At 49.5% G+C, this 21,982-nt stretch overlaps 1 protein-coding gene across 1 annotated transcript in view; it reads right to left on the minus strand.

The window, feature by feature from the left end:
- SYCP1 (synaptonemal complex protein 1) overlaps nt 1-21,982 on the minus strand; it is a 5,090,281-nt gene that overhangs the window by 712,015 nt on the left and 4,356,284 nt on the right. The gene's annotated exons all lie outside the window — the stretch shown is intronic.

The raw sequence follows: 21,982 nt of genomic DNA on the forward strand, positions 1-21,982 counted from the left end.
GCTAGCATGGTTGGAAAAAAGGGAGAAGGCGGATAGATGGATCGCCCAACTGACACTAGCGGACGGTACTACCACAACAGATCCCCAACTCATAGTGGAGGAGTTGGCAACATACTACAAACAGGTGTACACGTCACGCCCCACAGCAACAGTAGATGAAAGCATACCATTTCTACACGACATACCAATGGCCACACTACCGCTAGAAGACATGCATACACTTGAAGCAGACTTCACGGCTGAGGAAGTGGGGAAGGCACTGACTGCACTTCACACTGGGAAGGCAACGGGACCTAATGGCCTACCGGTAGAACTATAGAAAAAGGTTGCAAGCACGGTCACGCCCCACCTACTCAGCATGTATAACGACTGTCTAGAGCAAGGGACACTACCCAGAGATCAAAGGTTAGCTACGATTGTGGCGATACGCAAACCCGGGAAACCTCCGGAGACACCCTCTTCTTATCGCCCAATATCCCTAATAAATGCAGAGGCAAAGATATTGGCTAAAACACTGGCGCTCCGACTGCAACCACACCTTACGACATTGGTCCACTGAGACCAGTCTGGCTTCATGCCTGGGCGAAACACCTCCCTTAACCTAAGGCGTCTTCATGGTGTACTGGCCCGTACACAGCTGAACCAGGAAGATGCGGCCATCCTCTCATTAGACGCCACAATGGCATTTGACCTCGTGGAATGGCCATTCCTATTGGCAGTACTCCGTAAGATGGAATTTGGCCCCAAATTCTGCGGGTGGATCAAACTACTGTACACAGCGCCCCTAGCACACGTAGTAGCAAATGGACGTATATCAAGGGAGATCACATTGGGACGAGGGACGAGGCAGGGCTGCCCACTGTCCCCGCTCCTCTTTGCGGTAATATTGGAACCACTTGTGACATGGATACTGTTAGACCTGACATCATTGGCTTGAGTCTTTCCTCCATTTTTTTCTGTTTGCCTCCTCTCTTTACGATGTTTTGCTGGTATATCGCTCTGGGCACTGTGCCACTGCTGATCAGTGCCGCTGTGCAAGCGCTCCCTACGTTAAATTACTGTATTGATTGAATTCCATGTTTGGCTTATTTGGTTTACTGTCAGTCCCTAGTCTAGTGCACGCGGAGTGCCGGGGCTTGTAAATACAAATGCCGCTAGTGGGCTTGCAGCACGTGTTGTGCCACCCACACGAGCGTCCTAGTAAAAGTATGTCTTCAGGTCTGTCATTGCGAGACCTACGTGCAGTCTCGTACTGTCACGCGGGCTGCGCAAGTACGCCTGCTTGCCAGTCCTCCAAACCTTCCCTTAACTTCATATCAGTCACCCCTATGGTAGGCCCGCGGGCAGGGTGCATTGTAAGTAGAAGGTAGGGCAAGCCTGACGAGGTTGGCATGTCCTAATAGTAAACTACCGCCATATTCGTACTTCACTATTGTAAGGTCGCCTGCTCTCCATTAGTTAGAATGGACCGCCGGGATTATTAATGGTATGATCCTAGCTGGCTAGGGGAGCATGGTGCAATGTCGAGTTTGGTATCCCTGAACTCAGGGTTTGATAACGCATCCGTTTGGGTGGATGGTTTTTGGACTCTGGGTTTAAAAATAGCACTTTTAGTAAGTGACTATTTTCTTGTCTAACTATTTCTGGCTTCTGCAGGTTTGGTGTGTGTATGACAGGAGCTGGGTGGCTCCAGAGCTCTGAATGAGTCAGTGTGGGGTGAGTGGTGCATTTGCATTGAGAGTAGGGGAAGAGTAGCTCTTGATAGCCGGCCCTGCCCGATACAATGCTGGCTCCACCTCCTGCCGAGCGACGGATAGCTCTGCTCCTGCCAGTGACAATACTGGCTCCACCTCCTGCTGGGCGTCTGAGGACCCAGCCCTGCACCGTGAATTGGCCAGGTGTCACCACCTGGCTACACCCACCACAGACCCGGAATGAGGGGGAGTTCCCCTGCATGGTCAAAGGGATCAAAGCCAAAAAGGGGTATAAGAGAAGGACCCCTGAACCAAGGCTTTAGATCAATTCTGACAAGGAACCCTGAACCAAGGACAAGAAGCCTGCTGATCCAAGGACTTGCCTACCCTTTCTGCCAGTGTGCTGTTTGCTGGGGGAATCCTGCAGTTGCTTCTTTATTTCTGCCAAGGAACCAGGAGAGAGGAACTGAGTGTGTACTCTCGAACTTTGCCAAGGAAATCTCCAAGGGCTGGAAGAGTGCCAGCCTTCTGTTGAATTCACAAGGCTAAAGGACTTCACCGTTTGCTAAAAGTGCTTGTTGCTGGAACCTGAAAGTCCAGCACGTCTGAAAGAATCCAGCAATCTCGACGCCGACGGACGTCGCCGAATCCAGCTCGACATCGTGAGTAATGGCTCCAGTGTCCCGCTTCCTCGACGCCGGCCGCCGGGCCCGATTGACGCCAGTAGCGACGCCAGTGAGTAGTGAGTTCGGCTCCAGCTCCAAGTGACCTCGTGTCTGCACCGCCGCTGATCATCGACATCAACGACTGCTGAGGACTGATCAACACCGAAGACGCGACGCCGGATTGCTCGACGACGCTGATCATCGTGTGCTTCACTTTCCTAAGGTATTGTGTTGTTGGGGGTCTGTGTGACTCCGGGCTCGACGTAGCGCTCCTCGCGGTCGACGCCGAACCTTGGGATTAACTTTGCCTCGACGCCGTGTGACTCCCGTGTGGGTTACATTGTTGCCAAGAACTGTGATCTAAAGAAGAAGAGTTGCTTTTGTTACTAAAGACTTTGTGCTAAGAAGAAACTACGCTTGAACTATTATTTTTTCTTCCAAGAGTATTTATTAAGATTGTGGTATATTTTTGTCGTTATCTGGTCTTGTGCTAAGCCTTATATAAACATTCGTATTTTTATAATACTACGGTGTCGTGTCCATTTGTAGTGTCTTCACTTTATTACTGTATGTGGTCGTAAATGCTTAACGCACTGCCTCTAAGATAAGCCTATCTGCTTTGCCAAGCTACCGAGGGGGTGAGCAGGGGTTATCTAAGTGTGTGATCCCCTTGCCCTGACTAGAGGAGGTGAGTCCCTATTTGTCAGAAGTGAATACCTCTGCCAACTAGAGACCGCCAAGTCTAACAGATACGCTATGATCCGTTGCTCCGCGGGATAAAATGGGAGGCAGATTGGGAGGACCGAATCTCGCTTTATGCGGATGACGTGCTGATATATTTAACGCCCTCAACGGAGTCCCTGGAGGTCCTAATGAACATCCTTATGGCATACGGAACAGAATCAGGAAATACTATCAACTGGACAAAATCATTGCTATACATATTACATGGCCCAATACCAAGGCTCCCTCCAGACTGCACATTACAAATTGCGACCAGGGGATTTAAATACTTAGGAATATATGTTACCCCAATAGACTCCATATTTATGGAAGAAAACCTAATGAAACCCGTGAAGAGACTTAGAGCGGACGTTAAACAATGGAGATCCCTCCCGCTGATGCTTTTGGGAAGACCAGCACTATTCAAAATGCTTGCACTCCCCAGGTTCCTCTATGCACTCCAGAATACCCCTTTCCAGGTCCCCCTTTCCTATTTTAAAGCAATTGACGCAGAAATTGCCTCCTTACTATGGGATGGGAAACCAGCCCGTATAGCACAATCTAAATTGGTACAAAGCTGGTATGACGGGAGAATTGACTTACCAAGTTTTAAATTATATTACTGGGCTGCACAAGTGACGATCATTAATCAATGGCTACATGTCCCACAACATGACACAGCATATAGATTAGACAGAAGTATACTACCAGTGGACCGTTTGATGAAGGGCCTTTACACTAACAAGAGACGACATGCACTCACAGGTCCCACGGCCTACACGATTAAAATTTGGCACACTGCACAGAGAGCACTGGGATGGGAGGGAGTGCTAACACTGGCCTCCCCACTCTGGGAGACACGGCGCCTGGGCACCCTGGAGAACACTAAAGGATTTAGGCAATGGGACCTTATAGGCATTACGAAAATTGGTGATCTGTGGGTGAGGGGAGAAATCCTTATATTTGCAACTCTACAGGAAAAATATGGGATGGCAGAAACTGAACTATACCATTATGGCCAAATCAGACACACCCTCCAGAGTGCTATCCCCCTAGGCACCAAATTAGCAGACTCTTCGCCCCTTGAAGAGAGACTCCTTACAGACTATATGGACAAAAAAGCCATATCACAGACATTTCGTAAGTTAATCAATAATCTCCCGGACCCTATGGTAGTCCTGAGAAGCAAGTGGCAAACAGAATTAGGAGACATTGAGGACTCGGACTGGATGGACGCACTATCGTCGGCCAGAGAGGCAGCGATCCCATCACGACTAAAACTTGTACAACTTAAAATGCTTCATCGCATATATTACCCTCGCACCACACTACATAAACTCAGGCGCGCGCTCGATCCACTCTGCCTCAGGAGATGTGGACAAGTCGGAACATTCTTTCATAAATATGGGAATGTCCAAAGATACAAGCCTACTGGGAACAAGTGTTAAATGAGATCTCGGAGGTCGGTGGAGTAGAAGTCTAGCGAGATCCTGGGTGCTGCATATTAAATATTTGGCAGTCTACAGATCTTAACCTGGGACTACAGAATTGGGCCACGCTTGGGATGACGACGGCTAAGCGTAATATAGCCAGGAGCTGGGGCTCCGGGGTGGTGCCTACACAGCAGCAATGGGGGAACGACATGGATGCCACTATGGTGGCCGAAAGAGCGGTTTATACACACAGGGGATGTCCCAAAAATGGTCCATAATATGGGGAAGGTGGAATGAATCCCGGGGAAATGTTTGTGAACCTCCGCGAGCGACGTCAACCCCTGCAGATAGCCCATGAGTAGAAATGGGCCCTTGAGATCAGTTTATAATAAAACCCAAATGTAATAGTATGGGAAAGGCATTGTGGGAATGGTGTCACCTGTCAGGTAACACAAAACTGTATCAATGTAAATTGTCATGTTCGCAGAGAAATGTGTAATGTACTGAACAATCACAAATGGAGACGATTAATATTTATTGATGTATGTGAATACATGAAAACGAAATGACAATAAAAAAAATGTTTTTTTTAATTATTGCAGCATCCAGCTTCATAACATAATAGGACGTAATTGTGATTGCCCTTGCTGTATTATGGACAAATCTTGTTCTGGTACATCAATAGCAGAATAAACAATGTTTCCCAGTGAATAAATCCTGGATATTAACGTAGTCATAACATTGTCAATTACGGCTAATGCCTTTTCTAAATTGATCTTGTATATTTCTCATAGTCTCTCCGCTGCTTCTTGTTGGGAGAGTTTCCAAATTTCGTTATAGAAAGCGTAGAAAAGTTTTTGACATGCCTTCTTGGGACATAGTAAAAAATTCCCATAGGTCCACATCCTCTGTAAGTAAGGATAAGTGTTGTTTCACCATGCTGGATTTGGGGGTCTCTAGTTGGCACATGTGGTACTTGTGACAAATAGGGACCCTTGCCTCTAGTCTGGATAAGGGGATTACACTCCTAAAATAACCCCTGCTCACCCCCTTGGTAGCTTGGCACGAGCAGACAGGCTTATCTCAGAGGCAGTGTGTTAAGCAGTTGTGATCACATACAGTAACCCAGTGACAACACTACAAATGGACACCACACAAGGTTTTATATAAAAATAAGTATACTTTATATAGATTTACCACAAGACCATAAACGCCAAAAATACACAATACTATTGCTTTAAGATGGTAGATTTAGCTTATTTAAGTTCAGTTCTTAAGATGCAACACTTTGCGTTAATGTACCTTACGAAGCGTTGCACTTCCACGACAAGCAATGTTGCAGCGAGGGAAATGCGGCAAAGTTCAGGTGCAAAGAAATAAAGACGTAATGTAATGTAATGCAGTGGCGACACCCTTGTTCAAAAGTGTGACGGCAACAGCTCCATCTGCGCACTCTTCTCCCACGGTGCGTGAAGCTTCCGCGCAATGCGACAACTACAGCGGTGACATCCTTGTTCTGAAATAAGACAGCAGCAGCTCAGACGGCGGTGCGCTTCTTGGGGATGCTAGGCACTGTAGGAAGGTGGATATCTGACTATGGTTGCCCCCAACTTTTTGCCTGGTGTTTTGCTGGTTTTTCGACTTAGTTGACCTGGGGCCCTGCTATCCAGGACCCCAGGCCCACTGCTCTCTCTGTAAAATGGATTCCATGTACTGTAGGTACATATCTAATTGGATACTGAGTCACCTTATCAGTCCCTGTACAGTGTACCTTAGGTACCCAGGGCATAGGTGCACCCAGGGCCTACCAGGGGCTGCAGCATGTATTATGCCACCCCTGGCTGGCCATCCAAATCTGACACAACTGGCTGATCAATCAGCTGGGGCAAGGTGGTGTAATCACCCTTTGCTTTAGATATAGTATCCCTATATCTAACCCTAAAATGGACACATATATTCCTATCAGTCACTCCTATGGCAGGCCTTATCAATCCTGAAGGCAGAGTGCTTGGAATTATGTGAGATGGTGCTCTGGCATGAGCTGAGCCCGTTTGCAGCTTGCGGAACCAAGTCCTAATAGCTGTTCCATGATAACGCTATACCATATACTCTTAAGTGCATTATGAACCTCGCGGTCAAATGCTAACTTTGGTATAGCATTATAAAAACATGTTGAGTAAGGTGTCATACGAATTGGAATACTACCCCCTCGCCAATTCTGGCGACGGGGGTAGCATTCCACCCTTCTAGAGGGACACGACATGTATGTAACTGTGAACCCCGGTTAAAGTTAACTCGAGCCTCAGCATCACAAAATGGATGCTGCCACCACAGACACAAGTCTGACCTCCTGCTGCTGAGTCCTTCCAGCAAGGGAGGCTCGGACAAAGGGTTTCCTGCCTTGGGAGGTGCTAGCACCACCCCAGACAGGATTTTGGGTATTTGGTAGGACAGGGCTGAAAGGAATGGGACATGCCTGGGGCACACAAGATGTCCCTGTGCATACTCCGGTCTAAACCAGTTCCTGGGGCACTCCAGCCCCAGAGCTGGCGCAAGACCGGACAAAGGATAGGGGTTGTAACAGCAGCAGACTACGTGGGACAGCTCATGCCTCCAGCCTGGTCGTAAAGAACAGTTCCTGGTCCGCGCAGCTACAGAGAGAAGCGTCCCTTCTTTCACCTGATCGCGGCGACAGTATCTGGATCCCTCCTGGTCCCAGCACCGTTACTGGTTAGTGACCGAGACTCTGTCCCCTTCCCTTTCAGGACTTCTTCTTCCTAGTTCCATCCTTGGAACCACCAAACTCCTCCATCTGGTCGCCTGCCAGCAACTACTTGTTTCAGGCTTCATCGGGATCAACGCAGCAAACCCGACACCACTTCAGCCCTATGCACCCGCAGCCTGTGGGTTAGGTAACTAAAGCTTCTAGGTGCTGAAGTCAGTGTTCACTATCCTAGTGTCCAGGTCCACTGTTGTTTTTCCTCCATCCAGCCGGGTTCGACCGGAATCCGTAACTCTTTAAACTGTAGCATCCATAGACGTTGGTACGCATCCCGCGTGAGAGTTTCCACTCTGCACGTGAGTCCCGTGGGCCTCCTGCTCCTTACTTACCTAGTTAGTAGCGTAGCCCCAGCGATCCTCCAGCCTCTGGATCTTCTTACAGTATTTTCTTTCCTCGCATTCCATTGTTTCTAGTATATGGTTTGTCGTGCCCCTAGGGCACCATTGTAAATCGTGCAACTTGAACGTATTTTTCCTAAGAGTTTGTCATGTGCTTAGCCCTCTGACCTCATAAAGAGTTCAGAGGTGTATGTTAGTTAATAAATACTTGTTTATTTTCATAACTACCTGTGTGGTGTCCTTTCACTTGGTATTCAAGGGGTTATATGTGGTAAAACAGCTGGCTTCACATGCCAATAGAGTTTAGCCTAAGACTGCTTTGTCCATGCTACCATTAGGATAGCTGGTCTATAAGGTTGACTTACAACCAATCACCATAAGGGTTGTTTGGACTGATACAAGGTGATCACTAGAACTAGTGAGCATCATATATCAGGCCAACCTCTCACAGGCACTTTCCTCGATGCAGTGCAATGCGACAGTTCCAGCGGCAACACCCTTGCTCAGAAGTGCGACGGCAGGCCCAGCGACATGCCTCTATCTCATTGTGAGACTCTTCTCTCGATGCGGTGCAGTGCGACAACTCCAGCGGCGACACCCTTGCTCAGAAGTCCGACGGCAGGCAGCAGCGACACGCTTCCTCTTTGTTGCGGCACGCTTCTTTTGATGCAGTGCAGTGTGACAACTCCAGCAGCGACACCCTAGTTCAGAAGTGCGACGGCAGCAGCAGCGACGGCGAGACGCTTCGATCTCGTTGCGTCGTGCTTCCAGCTCCTTGCCACATGCAGTTCCTCAGAAGGCCCAAAACAGCAGCAGACACTTCCACAAGAACTCTGGGGAGCTGGGGGTTGAAGTCTGTTGTCCCTGAGACTTCAGCAGGAGGCAAGCTCTTTTCCAAGCCCTTGGGGATCCTTCACAAGTTGAAAGCAAAGTACACAACGTTCCTTTCTCCTTCCTTTGGCAGTAAGGCAAGCACTGCAGGCCAATCCCCCACGCAGCACTTTAGCTTAGGAATAGTCTCTCCTCAGGTTCTCCAGGTTCCTCTCCTCAGTAAAGGTTTCTTCTTGTAGTCCAAAGTGACCTAATTTCATGGGATCAGGGTCCCAATATTTATACCCCAAAATCCGTTGTTCTCTGAGGGGAGAGGGGCCTTTGCCCAGTCCAAACCAGTTCTGAAACACTCTGTTAACCATACTTCTCCTTTCCTTTCACAGTGCAGGGCAGGCACATCAGATGCTCCACGGGAGGTGGCACCAGCATTGTGGAAGGCAAGTACAGTCCTGGAGCACTTTGTTTACAGGACTCCTTCACTTCTTTCAGTGTGCAGGGCAGAGACACCAGCCGCTCCCCAGGATGTGGAGCCAGCATTGTGGAAGACAGGCACAGCCCTATTCAAGGTTCAGGTGCAACTCCTCCCTCCCATCTAGATGCAGATCTCTCTATTCACCACTGGGTGACTCACCCTGTCTCTTGGAATCCCCCAGCCCTGTCACTCACAAAACCTGACAAAGGAATACACAACCTAGCAGAGGCAGGCTTTAAAGGTTAGGCAAGCAAATACCTACTTTCTAAAAGTGGTATTTGCAAACACAGAATGTTAAAACCAACTTCACTAAAAGATGTATTTTATCATTCTGAGTTCAGGCATACTAAACTCGAATTTCTACCATGTTCTCTGAGACAGTTAGGATTATAAACATGTAATAATCTAACAGCCCATTCTGGCCTAAGGAGAACAGATAGCCTTGCAATAGTGAAAAACGAAAATGGCTGTAATTCACTATTAGGACATGCCACACACATCAGGGCTTGTCCTACCTTATACTTACAATGCACCCTGCCCTTGGGTCTACCATAGGGGTGACTGATATGAAGACAAGGGAAGGTTTAGGGACTGGCAAGTGGGTGCACTTGCCCAGTCAGAATGACAGTACCAGACTGCACGCAGGCTCTGCAATGGCAGACCTTAGACACATTTTACAAGGCTGCTTCTGTGGGTGGCACAACCAGTGCCGCAGGCCCACCAGCAGCATTTGGATTTACACGCGCTGGGCACACTCAGTGCACTAGACTAGGGTCTGACAAGCAAACCAAAAAGCCAAACATGGAATCACTCATTAATAAATCAATTTATAATAGGGAGCACTTGCACTGTGGCACTGGGTAGCAGTGGCACAGTGCCCAAAGCATCTAATACCAGCCAAAACACATGAGGCAACAGAAAAAAAGGAAAGGGAGACCCTCGCCAATGGTGCCAGGTCTAACACGTGTCCCCTCCAGCTGAAAGGTGGGGAGAACTACCCTAACTCCTGGGAGTTCTCTTCACTAAGGTGGAAAAATCTAGACAGACCATCAGTGTTGGTGTGTTCTGTACCAGGGCGGTGTTCCACCGTAAAGTCCATACCCTGTAGGGAAATGGACCACCTCAACAGCTTTGGTTTCTCACCCCTCATCTGCATCAAACATCTGAGGGGCCTGTGGTCTGTCTGATCCCAGAAGTGAGTCCCAAACAGGTATGGTCTCAGCTTCTTCAGTGCCCTGACCACAGCAAATGCCACACGCTCAATAGCACTCCACCTCTGTTCCCGTGGAAGTAACTTTCAACTGATAAAGGCTACAGGTTGATCTAGGCCCTCTTCATTCATCTGTGACAGAACAGCCCCCACACCATGCTCTGAAGCATCTGTCTGAACGATAATCTCTCTTGAGAAGTTGGGTACCAGGAGCACAGGCGCCTTGCACATGGCAGCTTTCAGGGCCTCAAAAGCTTTCTGACAGGTGTCAGTCCAGATCACCTTCTTGGGCTGCTTCCTGGAAGTCAGCTCTGTCAAGGGTGCAACAATGTTACCATACCCCTTGACAAACCTCCTGTAATACCCTGTGAGACCTAAAAAGGCTCTCAACTCTGTCTGGGTTTTGGGTGGCTTCCAAGCGAGGATGGTTTCAATCTTGGGTTGTAGGGGCACCACTTGGCCGCTCGCAACTTGGTGTCCCAAGTACACCACGGAACCCTGCCCGATATGGCACTTACTCGCCTTTATCGTGAGGCCTGCCTTCCGCAGCACCATCAACACTTCCCAGAGGGGGCGCAGATGTTCCTCCCAACTGTCACTGAACACTGCGATGTCATCTAGGTAGGCAGCACTGAACTCATACAGTCCAATCAAAACCTTGTTGACAAACATCTGAAAGGTGGCAGGGGCATTCTTCATCCCAAAGGGCATAACACGAAACTGGAAATGCCCATCTGGTGTGGAGAATGCTGACCTCTCCTTTGCCCCATCAGTCAAGGCGATCTGCCAGCACCCCGACGTCAAGTCAAACGTGCTGAGGTACCGTGCAGGCCCTAGCTGATCTATGAGCTCATCAGCTCTGAGGATGGGGTGCGTGTCAGTCTTCGTGAGTGAATTGAGCCCTCTGTAGTCCACACAGAACCGGAGTTCGGGTGTGGCACCTGGCGCTGCAGCCTTCGGGACCAAGACCACTGGGCTGGCCCAAGGACTGCTAGAGGACTCAATCACCCCTAGCGCAAGCATCTTTGAGACCTCATCTTTGATGCAAGCCCTCACCCTGTCAGTTACCCTATAAGTTTCATGATTCACAGATAAGCTGTCTCCTGTGTCCACATCATGGACGCACCAATCTGTGACACCAGGAACCAGAGAGAACAGATCAGAAAACTGTCCCAGCAACTGGCAGCAGTCATTCTGTTGCTCATGGGTCAGGGTGGAAGAGAGGTTAACACCATTCACTGACGCATCTTGCTCTGAGGCTGACAAGAGATCAGGAAGAGCCTCAGTCTCCTCCTCTATTCCAGCATCTGTTGCCAAGAGCATGCCCACTTCAGATCAGTCTAAGTGGGGCTTAAGGAGGTTGGCATGTAGGACCCTCAAGGGGTTCCTAGGAGACCACAAGTCCACCAAGTAGGTAACTGGACTCTTGCGCTCCACAACCTCAAATGGTCCGGTCTACTTATCCTGGACCGCACAAGGCTCCACTAGGGCTATGACCAACACTTTCTGGCCAGATTGAAGCTCTACAAGAGTGGCATTTTGGTCATACCAATGCTTCATCTCCTCCTGGCTGGCTTCCAGATTCGCCTCAGCAAGTTGCCTGAAACGCCTACTCTGGTTCCTGAAGGCTAGCATGTAGCTATATACATCCTGGGGAGGTTTCCTGGGAGATTGCTCCCAGCCTTCTTTAATCAGACTCAGAGGTCCTCTGACCAGGTGTCCATAGAGAAGCTCAAAGGGGCTGAACCCTAGAGATTTCTGTGGCATCTCCTGGTATGAAAACAACAGGCATGGTGAGAGAACGTCCCACTTATGCCTCATGGGTTCCTCAAAAACCATTATCATGCCTATTAGGGTCCGGTTGAACCTTTCAACCAACGCATTTCCTTGGGGATGGTAAGGAGTGGTGAATTTATAAGTCACACCACACTCCTGCCACAAGGACTTCATATACTTGGAAATTAAGTTGGTTTCCTGTTCAGACACTACCTTGCGAGGAAATCCTACTCGGGGGCCTTCACTGTCCTCAGAGGTATGATTCCAGGTACCGGGTGGCGTGGTCCGCAAAGACCAGGATGAACCTGTTGCCCATGGCTGTCTTGGGGTCCAGTGGCCGCACAATGTCAATCCCCACCCGCTCAAAGGGGGCACTGACCACAGGGAATGGCTGGAGAGGAGCCTTGTGCTTCCTCCCACTCTTTCCACTTGTCCGGCAAGTCTGACATGTCCTGCAATGAGTACTTGAACTGTTGCACATTTAGGGCCAATGAAAGTGGGTAACAAGCCTCTCAAAGGTCTTGTTCTTCCCCAAATGTCCTGCTAACGGCACATCATGAGCCAGCCCCAGTAGGAAGGCTCTGAACTTCTGGGGTACCACCAGCGCACGGGCTGACCCAGGTTCAGCTACCTTAGGCTCACTATACAGGAGACCGTTCTCCCAGTAAATCAAGTGTGACCCTGACTGATCACCTGCTGCCTGGCTTGCAGCCTGTTGCCGCAAGCCCTCAAGAGAAGGGCACTCTCTCTGCTCCTTGTAGAATGCTTCCCTTGAGGGGCCTCCTTCTTGCTCCCAATGGTCAGCTCAGGCAGGTCCCCCAATTCAGCTACTTGCTTCCCGGTAGGCTCCAGGGCATCCCCCTCAGGGTCTACCTCCTCCTGGGCCGCGAGAACTTCGGGTGCCAGTTTCCCGTGCCCCGCTACTTCTCTCTTTGGCCATTGATGGTTACTCGCCGCCCATCTTTCTTAGAGTTCCTGGGCAGTTGAACTTCTGAGACAATCTCACAGTCTCCTAAAGAGACTAAGGTCCTCTGTGCGGGATCCCACCCACCTTGGACATCAATCTCCTCCCCCAAGGCTACACTAGCCAGTGGGTGCTGGTTTACCAAACAGGTGGCACCTGGGGTCATTCGCCTTGTGTCCCAGGTTGTAGCACTTCAGGGGCCCTGGGTAACAGGACTACCTGTCGGGTCCCTTGCTTCTTCTCAGGGGGAGGCTGGGAACCTTTCCCTTGGTTCCCTTTACAATTACTTTGGAGACCTTCGCGGAACTACCTCTCTTTAGCCTTGTCCCCCCATTCTTCTGCTGGGGACCCTGCCCACCTTTGGCTGAGTCTCCCGCGTGAACCTTGTGGATACGGGTGCTCACCCAGCGGTCCGCCTCCTCAGCAAGCTTCCTAGGGTTAGTCTATCAGATGCTGGCGCAGCTCTTGAAAACAATTATCAGACAAGTGTTCCCATGCAATCAAATCAAAGAGACCTTGAAAATCATTAGCCTTCCTGCCTTTTATCCAACCATACAATGCTCTGCAAAAGAAAGAGACATATTCAACCCAAGTACTTTTTTCGAACTTTTTGCATTTCCTGAGCCTCTGCCTATAGGGCTCAGGTGTCAAACTATATCTAGACATCAATGCATCTTTCATGTGGCTGTATGAGTTGTGAACTTCAGAAGGCAAGTCTAACAATGTGTCCCGCCCCTCACTAAGGAATCTTCCCCCTAACCCCGCTCCCCAATCTCTCTCAGGCACCCGTTGGGAAGACATGGCTACCTCATAGGCTCTGAACCACTTACCAATATCATAATTTTTGTAAAACTCTTTCACCACATCCTTGGGAATATACACTCTACTTTCTGTATGTACTGTTGGTATGCTGCCACCAGAGGGAGTAACTTCTAAACTTTTCGTTTTAAACTCCAACTCCCTCAAAACCTTCTCATGCTTGAACTGCATTTCTTTTCCTCTATATCTAACCTTCTATTTTCTAATTCCAGTTGCCTATTCACCTTGAAATTTGTCATCTCCATTTCATGCCTTCTTGATCTCTCTCTGTCCTCCAACTCCTCTGGAGACAGACTTTTACCAGAACCAATGCTACCTGCGGGGGAAGATACTCTCCTTCCTCCTGAGCCCACTGGCCCTTCCTGCTGCACAATTGCCTGGTCATCCTCCTCAATCTCAGGAGTTGTCCTTGCTTCTACCCAGGCCCTCAGCGCCTTGTAGAATTCTTCCTTCACTCTGAACCCAGAGGTGAAAACAATTAACTTTTTGCAAAAGTACTTCAGGTGCGCAACTTAGTAGCTTTCCACTTTCTCTTCTTCCCATTCAAGATCAACATCAAAAATAGAACAAAAATCCAAAAAGGAATCTACCAAAAAGTATGTGGCTGAATTATGGTCTGCACTCACTAAGTAGTGTTCACCAGTCACTGTACACGAGTCACAAATGCAAATCCAACAATGTTAGATTTGGAGGTCTCTAGTTGGCACAGGTAGGTACTTGTGACAAATAGGGACCCTTGCCTCTAGTAAGGATAAGGGGATAACACTCCTAAAAGAACCCCTGCTCACCCCCTTGGTAGCTTGGCACGAGCAGACAGGCTTATTTCAGAGGCAGTGTGCTAAGCAGTTGTGCAAAAAACACAGTTGATGGACAGAATGCAGAACAATGTCTTACATTCACCCCAGTACAAAGATCTGGGCCTAAATCCATCGTTTTTTTGCACTCCACACCGTCCTAGGTCAGACAATGGCTATATGCAAATCAGCCTTGACCTGTGCCTCATGGGAACAGTCCAGCCCGAACTACCAAGCCATGTCTTTCCTAGACCGGAATCAAGCATCCAAGGACGGGTTTCTGGCTATCAGCCTTCTTCAGCCTGGATAGCTTGACTCCAGTGATGTGGAGAGCCTGGGACTCACGTCTGAGCATACCCAGCCCACTCGGGGAGAAAATTGCAAAAAACACAGTTGATGGACAGAATGCAAAACAATGTCTTACATTCACCCCAGTACAAAGATCTGGGCCTAAATCCATCGTTTTTTTGCACTCTACACCACCCTAGGTCAGACAATGGCTATATGCAAATCAGCCTTGACCCTGTGCCTCACAGGAACAGTCCAGCCCGAACTACCAAGCCATGTCAAGGGTCAAGGCTGATTTGCATATAGCCAGTGTCTGACCTAGGGTGGTGTGGAGTGTGAAGTGCAATAAAACGATGGATTTAGGCCCAGATCTTTGTACTGGGGTCAATGTACCTTACGATGCGCTTCCACGACAAGCAATGTCGCAGCTAGGGAAATGCGGCAAAGTTCAGGTGCAAAGAAATAAAGACGTGAAGATCTTCCAGATGCAGCACGCTTCTCCAGGGATGCAAGAAGTTCTCGGTTCAATGCATGGACTGCAGCAGCAACACCCTTGTTCAGAAGTGCGAGTTCGGAAGATCTGCAGCACCCACCTGTCCGAAGTGATGGAACGCCAGTGAAGTAGGTGATGGCATCGAATGGGCCTGAAAGCACGGACTGGGAGTAGGGGGTGGGCGGAATTTGCATAATCGCGTTACGCAAATCTCAGCGAAACAGTAACAGATCTCCGCGAACATGCAGAAATTCCACTAAAGCACGGAATTATTTGTTCGCGATCCTTTTTTGCTGTCCGCAATTGCTGTTTGTGTGCTCTGGGGGAAATATCTTGCGAACATGCATTTTGAGAACGCAAACAAGCAAAAAATGTTGTGAAGTCGTGGAACGCAGAATTTTGGGCAATTTCGTGTTCTCCGCGGAACGTGAAATTACCCAATTTCCGCGAGTGGAGCAGATTTTACTTTCCAGGCCTAACTAGGAGGGCTTAGAGGTGGGTGCTGCAGGGGTGGATGTGGACTGACCGGGCCTTTTGTCCCCCTACACCACCATGGCGGTTACAATGTCTGCGACTGCGTTGAGGTTGGTTTTGCGGCCTGTTGCTAGACGAATGTGTGGGGGTGCCCCTTCCTTGGCCACGAAAGGGACGAAAAGCAGAAGTCTGCTGGCGCTGGTCCGACAGGCCCAAGGACTTGGACGTAGCCCTGGAGTCCTTGAAACGCTCAAGCACACTGTCTGCTTTGTCGCCAAAAAGGCGACAGCCATCGAAGGGCATGTCCATGAGCGTGTTCTGGGCATCCTCCGAAAAATTGGCGGACCTCAGCCAGGCGTGGCAACGAATCGCCACCATCTTGGTAATCGCTCTGCCCAGCGAGTCTGTGGTATCAAGTCCACACCTGATGAAATACTGTGCAGCATCTCGCCCCTCAGCAAGAGCCTGGGCGAGCCGTGTCCAGGCCTCCTCCGGACACTGAGGCAGCAGGTCCGCTACCGTATCCCACAGAGAGTGGGTGTAATGGCCCAAGAAGCACACAGTATTAATGGACCGCAATGCCAGGCTAACTGAGAAGAACAGTTTCTTCCCAAACTGGTCAAGGCTTTTGGATTCCCGATCCGGGGGAACGGCCAGAAATGCGGTCTGGGACATAGGGGCCTGGATCACCAGACTCTCGGGGTAGGATGAACGGACAGAAAGCAGGGGTCGCCCGGAGCTGGGTGGTGGCGTTGGGCCACGTTACGATCCACAGGGGGCACTGTGGAGGGCCTGGACCAAGAGCCCATCAGAACGTCGGTGAGGGCCTCATTGAACAGCAGCATAGGCCCGAAGAGCTTACTGGTGGTTAAAGCACCTCGGTGAGGAGATTAGTCCTCACGGGCGCAGCAGGTAGTTCAAGAGCCAAGGCCTTGGTTGCCTTGCGCAACACCACACTGTATGTAGCTACGAAGGGAGGAGAGATGAAACCAGTGTCCGGTGAGGTGTCAAGACCACTGACCTCCCAACTGTTCATCTGCCCAGTTCTGACTTTACTGACACTGCTGTGCCAGAGGGTCCTCAGACCCCACCCAGTCCTCCCCTACAGCCGTATCCTGGTAGACAGGCATAAAGGACGGAGCTGGGACGTAGGTGTACTCCTCACCCATCGACGTCGGAGACGGCGCCGCGTGGTGCCTTTCCGACGTCGGAACCGAACCGGGGCTGAAACCGGTGCCAGAAGTGGCACCGTAGGGGTCGGCACCGGTGCAGGAGTCGTGAGGTTGACTGGCGTCAACCAGGATCCAGGCCTGGATCCCCGGAGGTCCTGCGGCACCGGGACCAAAGTCGCTGACGACGCCGGGCCAAAGCCACTGCCACACTAGGACTACCAAGCGGACCCGTGTGGCCCGAAGGCTCACCGACAGGCCTCAACGGTGGAAAGAGAGTCCTCATGGCCACGAGGAAATCTCAAATCTCGCCCGTAGTCGCGTGGAGCCCAGGGACCAGAGGGTATGGGGCCGGACACGACTCCTGCAACTCCGGCGAGCCGCGCGGAGGGTGCCACCCGAACCCTCGTTCAGGTCGTGCGAGTGGCGAGGGGAGTCAGAAGAGCGATTTCGTCTCTTCAACTTTTTCTTCCCATGCCTCGACTTACCGGAATGCAAGGAGTTGGAGCCCAACGAGTGATGATGGCTCAATGAGTGAGGTGGCTGCGGCTCTATGACCAGTCCCTTGATTTCCTCCTCGAGCGGGACCTCGATCGGTATGGAGCCGACTGCCGGAGCTTGAGAAGCTTACAGGACCGCTCCCGCCTAGCTTTCAAGGTCAAGGCCCGGCAGCGTGTAGTTCCGATAAAACCTATATAGGATCCGCACATTTAGACAACATACACTGTAGGATTCGTGTCAGACTGATTCTAGACACCCCCACCGGGTAAATTGGCCTGTGTACCAGCTAGCTCACAGTGTCACTAGATACTCCTCTTACCAAGGAGAGAGTAGTTCTTGGCAACTATCGAACATGACAACCCTGATCGCTCAGGACCGTGGAAACAGTGTACTACTTTTCGCTCAGTCATTTGTGCTCACTTAGTCTCAGAGAGATACACAGAATAAATGGTATGGACATTTTTTAATAAGCACTTATTGAACAGCCGTTATTCTAGTGCAAAATAGGTGTGCTGAAACAACCATTAGACAGTAACAGATAGAAATGATTAAAATCACTAAGAAAGTAAAAGGATGGTAGAGTTCTACTATTTTGCTATAAGCATGAATATATAAAATACATGACAGTAAAATGAGAAATCCTATGATGCTACCTTAACTAGATGTACCTAAGTGTATCTATCTAGCATGTATGTAGGTGTTAAGCCAATAATCCCTCTAGGATAAAGTCAACCCCATTACCTGAAGTGAGCGACTGTGGGACCCGGTCTTGGTCTCGAGTTGGACACCCCGCAAGGGATATTAGACTACTGAGAGCTGGAGTATCTGCATGCAGGAGCCTCAGCATCATGCATCAGTGTATCGGCAGGGAAGTCCTGAACTCCTCTGTTTGTCTCAGCAAGATGTGATGTTTATATACCTAAAGGGGACATTATCCAGGCAGTCCTGCCTTGCCGTGAGGGGAAGGTCCGACGCCCAGTGGACCGCTGCGACATCCCAGCCGTGAGGGGAATGGCCAGCAAATAGCACACCATTGCCATGAGGGGAATGGCCACAGAGGGACTACATTCCCCAGCAGCCCTGGCACCCCGGTGCTCCCGTGATGCTCCTGCTGCGCCCGCAAGCGCTTAACAGCGCGGAGCACCGAGCGGGGCGCGGGGGACATTATCCTGGCAGTCCTGCCTTGCCGTGAGGGGAACGGCCGACGCCCAGTGGACCACAGCGACATCCCAGCCGTGAGGGGAACGGCCAGCAAACAGCACACCATTGCAGTGAGGGGAACGGCCACAGCGGGACTACATTCCCAAGCGGCCCCAGCACCCCGGCGCTCCCGTGACGCTCTTGCTGTGTTCGCAAGCGCTTACCAGCGCGGAACACCTCCCGCGTCGCGTGACGCGCGCGGGATTGCGCCGGGCTGAGCCCGGGCAGAGGCCGTCAGGGGCCAGAGGAGGTCGGGTCGGGACACCCCTTTAACATCTATACCCTAACATCCGACATGGGCAAAAGGAAAAAGGTATGTGCCAAAGAGGATGAGGGGACAAAAGCTAAACATCCCTGAAAGTCAGAATCGATCATCTCCTATTTAACTTCTGCTGTGAGGGTTTTGACTAAAGAAATCGCTAATGTAAAGAAAGAGTTGGGTCTCGACGCTACAGAGCTTACACAAGCCCCCCATGCAGTTAACAGCCGGGTGATTCCCTTGGAGCCAAATGTTGTGATTACCACCCAGGGAGTAATCTCTACTCACATTAACCCTCACACTCCACAGGTAGCTTCTCCCCAGCAACCAGCAACCACCCACCACACCTGTTGCTCCATTACACAAGCCGTATCAGAAGCAGAAGCAAAAGCACTTAAACTTGGCGGGCAGAAGAAAGACAGCTATGGCTAAGACATATCGAATAGATGCCTGCTTCAAGGAACAAATCGGAAAAATGATGGAGGATTTATTTATTTCACATCTGGAACAGCTCTTGTGTCCATCGCAAAAGACATTGTTGACACTTTAAACACATGCGTAGCTGGCCTTTTGGCCAAATGTGAGAAAATTGATGTAACACTGAAACAATACAGGGAGACAATGGGGGGTCCCACTCAGCCAGTGGTCTCAGTTGTTAACCAGCCCATAGCTGATACCCCGACCACTAACACTAGCTCACGTGGGTCCAATAGACTGACAGGGAATCCCCAGGTAGGGGCGAAGGACGGGGATTGTCTGCCTGGAGTAAACACTAGACATAGTCAGCTATCCGATAGGAGTAGGAGTCAACTGCAGCCGGGCCATACTTTGGAGTTGCTCCCAGAGGCACCCCCATTTGTGGCAGTGTTTACCGGGGTACCTCCAATCAGGGGAGATACTACTGAAATGACCGCTGACCTGATGTTCCAAGCTAGACAGTGGTGCCATCAGTTTAGTACGGGTAGTGATGAAGTTGCCTGTGCTCTCACCATGGCAAGGAGGGTTCACTGGGTGGGGCATTGTCCAAAGAAAATTCCAGGAGACTGTGTGGTGGTGAACTTTAATAATAGGCATAGTGCTGAAAGGCTATTCTGGGATGGCTCGAATATTGAAAATAAGGGGATTAGACCTCTCCCGCTGGGGTTCTTCTGTCCCCCATTCGGTGCTCATAATCACCATCAACAATTTAAACAGCACAATATACGCCACAGCTCACCTCACATTAATAAATGTACCATATCCTACCAGGCCAGGATGAGTGCACTGCGGGGGGGGGGGAATCTGCCGTCCCACCTAGATCCATATTAACATCCACACAAACGGGCTCCCTGGCACACCTTCCCCATAGGGATGAGATAGAGCTTTGCAATCGATACTCACCTCTCTCACAGATGGAATCCAACGATTGACTGGGACATGAAATCATTGAGCATGGTATTGGGATGGGTGATTCCACCAATATAACACAAAATCGGGTGAACACATGTAAAATGTTAAGCTGGAATGTGGCGGGAATTAGATCAAAAAGCTCTGATACCATTTGGCAAAAATTTATAAGGCAGTTCGATATCCTGGCTTTCCAGGAAACCTGGGATGCAGAGTCTAGTTTTATCTTAGATGGTTATCAAAGTTTTACCATCCCCACGCTATGGGGCTCCGCGGGGAGACCAAAGGGGGGTTTACTATTCCTTATTTCCCTAAACCTCATAGGCACTTTTAGAAAACTTAACGGGGAGTCAGATAATTTCCTAATAATAGAATGGTTTATTTCGGACCAACACTACCTTCTAATAAATCTATACAATGCAAGGGGAAACTCCCTTCAGAAGGAAGATTTTAGCGTGTTATATCACTGTTTGTCAGTCTATAAGCTTAATAGCTCCTTTGAGTATGAGATACTTTTAATGGGAGATTTTAACTTACATCCTTGCCCGTGGGACTGCTATGGGGAAGATGTGGAGGGATCCACGTACGGGAGAGTACCCCATTTTGAACATAATAAACAGGGGGACGCCTTAGAGGAATTATTATCTAATCTAAATTTACTCGAACCTGTTAAGGAAGATGGTGGAGAGGCTGTTCCTACTTTTATAGGACGAGGTGCGGAGTCAGTGGTTGATTATATCTTTGTATCCCCACGCGTCCTAACCAAAATTAGGGCGTATAAAGTAACGCCATCAACCTTTAGTGACCATAACCCGCTTGTTTTGGAAGTTGAGTTGAGGTGCAAGGCTGTCATCACTAATCCAGGTAAGGTTGCACCACAGAATGTATCCACAAAAGATCAAGGAAGATGGATAAAGTGCGATGCCGTAGTCCCGGAGGCATTTTTTAAGGATCTAGGCACTAAGGCAGAGACACATTTTGGTACCTGTCTGGATGAACATGATATGGGTATAGAAACCATAACATCCTTCTCAGCAATCTGCAATCAAATTGCTGAAAATTTACATAAAGAGAGCAGGCCATACACCAAGAAGGCATTTAGATGGTTTGATTCCTCTTGCTCGAAGTCTCATGGGGCTCTTTTAAAGGCCCTTAAGAGCAAACCAAGGGACAGGGTCCTAGTCTCCTCTCTCCGTAAGGACTATAAACAGGCAAAATCTATGCAGAAACGCAAAATTAAAGAGGAAGCATGGGAAAACCTGCAGTCAATCGATGTGTTGAAGGATAGCAGAAAGTTCTGCGCTACTATAAATCACTCATTTTTTCCGGAAAGAGATAATTTAGACACAGAATGTGTAATCCAGGATGATGTGTGGCTCAAACACTTTATGAGTATCTATAGTGACAAGGAGCACCAAGAGTTAAGTTTAGGAAGCTCCACTTTGGGTCACCCCATACAACTTGTTAAATTTGAACTAGCGGAAGTGGAAAAAGCTATCCGAGATACATCGAAACATAAGGCCCCAGGTCCTGATGGGTTCCCTGCCGATCTTTACATCTTGTACCCCAATTTCAGGGCAAAGATTTTAACTAATGTATTCAATGCAGCATCCCTAGTGGGTTTTCCTCCCTCCTGGGCCTCTTCAATAATTGTACCCATATTTAAAAAAGGGAGGAGAGAGGACACCGCCTGTTACAGGCCAATCTCCCT

The sequence above is a fragment of the Lissotriton vulgaris genome, chromosome 5 (genome assembly GCF_964263255.1).
Source record: "Lissotriton vulgaris chromosome 5, aLisVul1.2, whole genome shotgun sequence".
In the NCBI taxonomy this organism is placed as follows: Eukaryota; Metazoa; Chordata; class Amphibia; order Caudata; family Salamandridae; genus Lissotriton; species Lissotriton vulgaris.